The following is a 6,662-nucleotide window of genomic DNA, read 5'->3' as shown; positions in this document are numbered from 1 at the left end:
TATATATATATATATATATATATATATATATATATATTCTATTTTCTGGGAAGTATACAGGTTTTACGGCGAGGGGTTAGAACTTATTTATTAAATTGGTTTTCGAAAAGCTTTGTTTTTGCCTACTCACGCTTTTGTTTTGCGCCCCTCCAGGTTCTAGTTGGCTAGCACGTTTGGTGGCTTCCCTGTGGATTTTTCCGGCATATCTGACAGACCACCACTAGTGTAGGACCACCTTCGGGTGTGCTTTTGTTGTGTCGTTTCCTTCTGTACTGCATTAGGCTTTCATACTCTGAACTTAGGGTTCACACTTACGCTTGCACTTGTTCGTTATTACCTTGTGTAAACTAGTTTTTATTTATTCGTACTACTTTTATTATTATTTTATTAGCTTCCGCACTGTGCACATGGTTACGTCACTTCCACGTGACGGCCAGCATGCCCTGATCTCGATCGGGGTGTGTCAGTTTGGAATCAGAGCCTAGGTTTGGCAGTCCTGTACCTTTGTGAGTATTCTAATGATTTTGGTGTCTTATGTCAGAACTATGCCGCCTCGTCGGGAACCACGTCGCTCTGCTGAGCCTAGTTTCCCCGATATTGCTCAGCTGGGGGAAGCTATTGCTACAACTATTCATTCGGAGATCCGCCCTCCCCAGAGGACTCCTCTGGAGACTATGTATAATTTGAAGTTGGATAAGTTCGAAGGTAACGAGGGTCATGAGGGTACAGAGCGATGGCTAGAGCATATTGAGAAGACCTTTCATGTTTTGCATAGTCAGGGGAATCTCCATGTCGAGAAGTGGGTAGAGACGACCTCGTGGTTTTTGGGTAAGGATTCTGCATCCTGGTGGGAACAGGAACTTCGTCGTTTGACTCCAGCTGAGAAGACTGATTGGGATGTTTTCAGTGAGTTGTTCAAGAGAAGGTTTGTGCCTCCTAAGTACATTGACCGTAAGAAACAGGAATTTACTAAGTTCAGACAGGAGAAGTTGACAGCAAATGAGTATTACCAGAGGTTCACTGATTTGTCTCGCTATCATCCTGAGGTTACTGGTAATCCGGCGGAGATGCTTCGCCGTTTCCGTTTAGACACCAAGAAGAAGTGGCGTTCGATGGCGACCACTACCTATTGTGATACCTACCAGGAGTTTTATGAGATTCTGCTGAGAATTGAGGATTCAGAAAATATGCCGAGCGAGAGTGAGGATGAAGAGAAAGACAGTAATCAGAAGAAAAATGATAAAGGTAAAGGTCAGGCGTCGCTCGGGCCTCGTCGGACTCAGAACTTCAAGAGGGGTGGCACTAGTTCTAGCTCTTTTAGCGGTGGTTTTAGCGCCACTAGTCAGGGTCGTGGAGGTAGGTTTACTGGTAGTGCTAGAGGCCAGAGGCAGGGTGATGGTGGTAGAGGTAGAGCCCCACTTTGCCGCAGGTGTAATAATCGGCATGATGCGGGAATTATACGCACACAAATTAAACCCTCTTTTTGTCAATTGTAGTGAAGAATGTAAGTAGGGATCGTTCTGGACCGGGGATTAGGAGGGATTGTTAATCACTTGGATTTGACTCAAAAACGCAAAAACACAAACTAAATTGATTTCTAATGACTAAGATTAAACAAAATATGGGGGGATTGGTTTTGGACGAATTTAAACTAAAATGGATAGATTGTAAAGAAAACAAATTGTAAATATGACTTTGATGGAATTGAATGGATGGGAAGCTAGCTAAGGGGTTTATCTTCACACATGTTATACTTGCACACAAAACAATTTCTAATTGCTTTTCAATAAACCATGAATTCTCAACACCCCGGGTTAATTAGGTCCGCTTAAATTAACCGTCAAGTTTTCCTTAAGTTAATGAATTGGATGATTGCATACGACAACCCAAAGCATTCCCCACAAGTTCCCTACATGAATTGCATAATAGAGATACAAGCAAGAATCATTAAGTTCTTTGAAAACCATAAGTGTTGACGAGGCATTCTATGAATTGCATGAAACTTATGCCAAGAATTTACTTAACGCGATTGTTTATAAGCAACCTCCACTACTTGTGAATATAAGTTCATAACTATTAGGTGAAACTTACTTATATTCTAGCGTCATATTCATGCATGAAAATTAAGCGTGCACTCTCAATAAACATACATAAATAGGTTATCAATCAAATAGTTAAACAAATTGAATCCACAACTTATGAAACGCAATTAGAAGTAATCAAATCATATTGCAAGCATAAACATGTATTTCGAATCCCCCCTAGCCAAAGGGGGGTTTAGTTCCTCATACGTACAAGACAAAGAGAATTGAAATTAAACATTGGAATCGAGAAAAAGCAACACCTAAAAATTCCAACAACTCAAACTTGAATTGTATGAACGTTTAGGCACTCTTCTCCTCCTCTTTGTTGTGGCACAAGGTCTAAGGATAGGTTTAGGGGTGGTATTTGTATGGAATGGAGTGGGGAGTTGTGGAAATGGAAGGGAAGTTATGGAAGTGGAAGGGAAGTTATGGAAGTGGAAGGGAAGTTATGCATGGCTAGGGGTCTATTCTAAGGGGAAAATGGTGTGGAATGGTGTGTTGAATGGAGGTGTGGGAATGAGAATTGAATGATGGGATTGAATGGTTTTATAGGGAGAAAATAGGTGAGAATGTGAGAGAATGTGGCTGCAATAATGACATGGAATGGCTGGAAAGTGGAAGGGGGATGCACGGCAAAGTGTGTGGATGCTGAAATGGATGTGGCTAGGTTGGAAAGGTGTGGAATGTGGCTGCAATATGAAAAGAATGACTAATTAATGTATGTAGGGTGCAGCTAGGTTGGAAAGGTGTGGAAGATGGCTGGAATTTAGGGAAAGGAAATAGGTTTAATGCAGAAATAAAAGGGCAAAGTGGCTGCAATGATGAAGAAAAGCTGGAATTGGTGTGGAAGGCACGGCAATGGTTGTGTTTGGTGTTGGAAATGCATGTGTTTGCATGTGAATTGAAGCTAGGGTGAATGATGATGAATGCATGTGGATTAAAGAGGGAGAATGTGGTGTAATGATGAAGTGGAATGCTGAAAATGTAAGGGGATGCACGGCAATGGGTGTTGTTTGTGTGAAATGTGTGTGAATGGTGGTTTTGCATGGCTTTGATGGATTGTTTGATTGGGCTAGAGGTTTTGCATGGCTCAAAGGATTGTTTGATTGGGCTAGGCCCTTTGTTTTATGTCCCAAAGAGCATACAAGGCTTCAATTTCGTCCATCCTCTTTGCTCCATGATCAAGCTATCCAATCCATGCCCAAAAATGCTCCAAATAGCCTCAAAATGTACTTTCTTGCTCCCTTTGCCATTAGGACCTAAAAACAAATGAAAATAGCTTAAACTACTAAAACAACTATGAAATAACAACATAAATGCACGAAAACAAACTAAGTAAGTCGCCTAAATATGCTCCTATCAAATTCCTTCACACTTAGCTTTTGCTAGTCCTCGAGCAAAACAAAATAACCAAAACGAATCAAACACATTCTAGACCTTCCAACATGTACCTCAGGGATTTCCAACGAACATGACACATTAAAGAACATCATTCCCACAGTTTTTAGCTTTCTTTATACTTCAACAAACACTTAATCATGGTTACTACTTATTAGTTCACATAGAATCAATTAAAACAATGTTTTGAATGTAGTAACATACCTTAGAGAATTCCCTCAATTCCTCACTAGAATGCACTCTATTTTCACACAGAATTTCTAACTTCACACCCTACACTAGGTATATGTGAGAAGATTGAAGCAAATATGAAGACTAACACTCACATATGTTATATCAAAGAAAGCATTTTCTGGATTTACGACAATGACATGAATATGATCTCATGAATGGAATGTTGCTACTTAGAACGAGAACCAGTGATTCCATATGCTCATACCAAATTCAAACTCCACATATTGAACACATAACATCAAGATAGAAGTTCAGGGTTGTAAGGAGGCTTAGGTATTGGCCAACAAAGAAAGGTAAGGATAAACAAAAGTTCTTAAAGCAATAGTAAGCAAAGTAATGGATTTGACACTTAAACTCTCTTCAAATGGCCGAAATCAATTAGTACACACAAGGGAAGATTCATGCAACATTTAGGGTCAAATTCACTCTTTTGGACCCTTCCTTCAACAACCAACACTTGTGAGTTCATTCTCACTTATTTTTCAACTCCTTTTCTTTCTTTTGAACACTTTTCTATTTTCTTTTGATTTTTCCACGAATTTTTTTTTTCTTTTTTTTCTTCTTTTGTCGTGCCCTATCATCTTCCCCCACACTCATTTTCTGCCAAATATTGACCAAAGGAGTTCACTCTAGGTCGTGCTTCACTTTCCTTTAAGAACAAAGGTATGGAAAGTCCTAATCTAGGCTAGGTGAGGATAATGTGGCTAACAAAGAAAATAGTCTTTGATAAGGTTGAAGAGGGTTAATCCTACAATACATATGAAAAGGGATAGGCTTTTTGGCTCTGGCTTGACAACTTCATCTTATTGTATGTTATGCAATCAATACCATGCTTTGAATGAAATGGGCATGAGTTCTAGTATTTGGAACTATAATGAGATGCATTTTAAGTAGCAACCAAGCAAAGAATGATGAGATCATGCAACGACTTTAGAAAACAAGAAATCACAGATTATACTCTCCAAAGAACATTATAGGCTCAAGTCTCTCAGGGTTGTAGCGTTAGTTTGAGTTTCTTCCTTCAAGCATGTTACAAAAACTGAATTTTTTTCCTTTGTGATTACATGTGAATTCATAAGCTATAACCATAACCAAGGGAGATCGAGAGGTAGCTTTACTTGCTAATTTTCAAGTTAGGCCAATTTTAGTTGATCGGGTGCTTGAAGCTCAGGCAGCTGATAGGGAGACTCAAGAATTGATCCAAGCTCAAGATCGAGGGAGGAGGAGAGACCTCAGAGTTCGTGATTCGGATGGCATGCTGATGCAGGAGGGTAGGATGTTTGTGCCTAATAATTTGGAATTAAAGAAAGCAATTCTCGATGAAGCACATATCTCGGCTTATGCTATGCATCAAGGAGCTACTAAAATGTATCATACCATTCAACCATTTTATTATTGGCCGGGTATGAAGAGGGAGATAGCTGAGTATGTAAGCAGGTGTGCTGTTTGTTAGCAAGTTAAGGCAGAAAGGAAGAAGCCGTTTGGGTTGTTCCAGCCGCTTTCCGTTCCCGAGTGGAAATGGGAAAATATTACTATGGATTTTGTGTATAAGCTTCCGCGTACGCATAATGGGTTTGACGGCATTTGGGTGATTGTTAATCGGCTTACTAAGTCAGCACATTTCATTCCAGTGAGGGAGAAGTATTCTTTGGGCCGATTAGCGGAGTTGTTCATCTCAAAGATTATGAAGTACCATGGTGTCCCTGTGAGTATTGTTTCGGATCGTGATCCATGATTTACATCTAAGTTTTGGATAGCTTTTCAGGAAGCTTTGGGTACTAGACTATTTTATAGTACGGCGTATCATCCTCAAACGGACGGACAGTCAGAGATAACCATTCAGACTTTGGAGGATATGTTGCGAGCTTCGGTGTTACAGTTTGGTGATGCTTGGCACGAGCGATTAGATTTAATGGAATTTGCCTACAACAACAGCTTTCATTCGAGTATCAGTATGGCACCATTTGAGGCATTGTACGGTAGATCTTACCGCACACCGTTGTGTTGGTCAGAGGTCGGAGAAAGAGTTTTGGTGGGCCCGGAGATTGTTAAGAAGACTACTCAAAATGTTCAGGTAATCAAGTCTAACTTGAAGGCAGCCTAGGATAGGCAGAAGAGTTTAGTGGATCGACATGCTACTGATAGAGTGTATGAAGTTGGCGATTGGGTATTTCTGAAGCTTTCACCATGGAGAGGGGTTGTATGATTTGGAAAGAAAGGCAAGTTGAGTCCCAGGTACATCGGACCATACATGGTCACTGAGCGAGTGGGTGAGGTAGCTTACAGGCTGGAGTTGCCTCCGGAGATGGCTAGAGTACATAACGTTTTTCACGTGTCCATGCTTCGACATTATGTTGCTGATCTGTCTCATGTGATACCTCCTCAACCCTTGGAAATCAACCCGGATTTGACTTATAACGAGGAACCAATGACGATTCTAGATTGGAAGGAGAAGGTTCTGAGGAACAAGACAGTGAACTTGGTGAAAGTTTTGTGGATGAATCATTCCATGGAGGAAGCTACTTGGGAAACTGAAGATCGGAAGAGAGATTTATATCCTCGGTTGTTCTTTGATCACTAGAGGTTGTTGTATGGTTGTTTTGAATTTCGGGACGAAATTCTTATAAGGTGGGTATGTTGTGATAGCCTATTCCGAAAATTTTAAAACGTACGCGTGAAAAGATGATTTTGTGGTGTGGCTGTTTTGGGCTTGGTGTGGCTGGTTGTGGACCACACACACTCTCCCATATTTTCCCTCACCCTTTCCCCTATCTGTGCACCTGTCCCGTGCCATTTCCCTTCCCATTTTCATATCCCTTGTACGGACACACACACAAACATACCAAATCTTCACAGATCGAAGAAACAAAGTACTTGTCCATGCTCGTGAGGTCCGTAGGAGTCCAACCATACCCATTTCAGGTAAGGTTACCTTCGTTTTCAGGT

Source organism: the organism of the source record quoted next, unplaced genomic scaffold (genome assembly GCF_019419815.1).
Source record: "Pyrus x bretschneideri cultivar Hongxiangsu unplaced genomic scaffold, Pyrus_bretschneideri_v1 Contig8, whole genome shotgun sequence".
In the NCBI taxonomy this organism is placed as follows: Eukaryota; Viridiplantae; Streptophyta; class Magnoliopsida; order Rosales; family Rosaceae; genus Pyrus; species Pyrus x bretschneideri.
Note: the sequence above shows the minus strand (reverse complement) of the source record.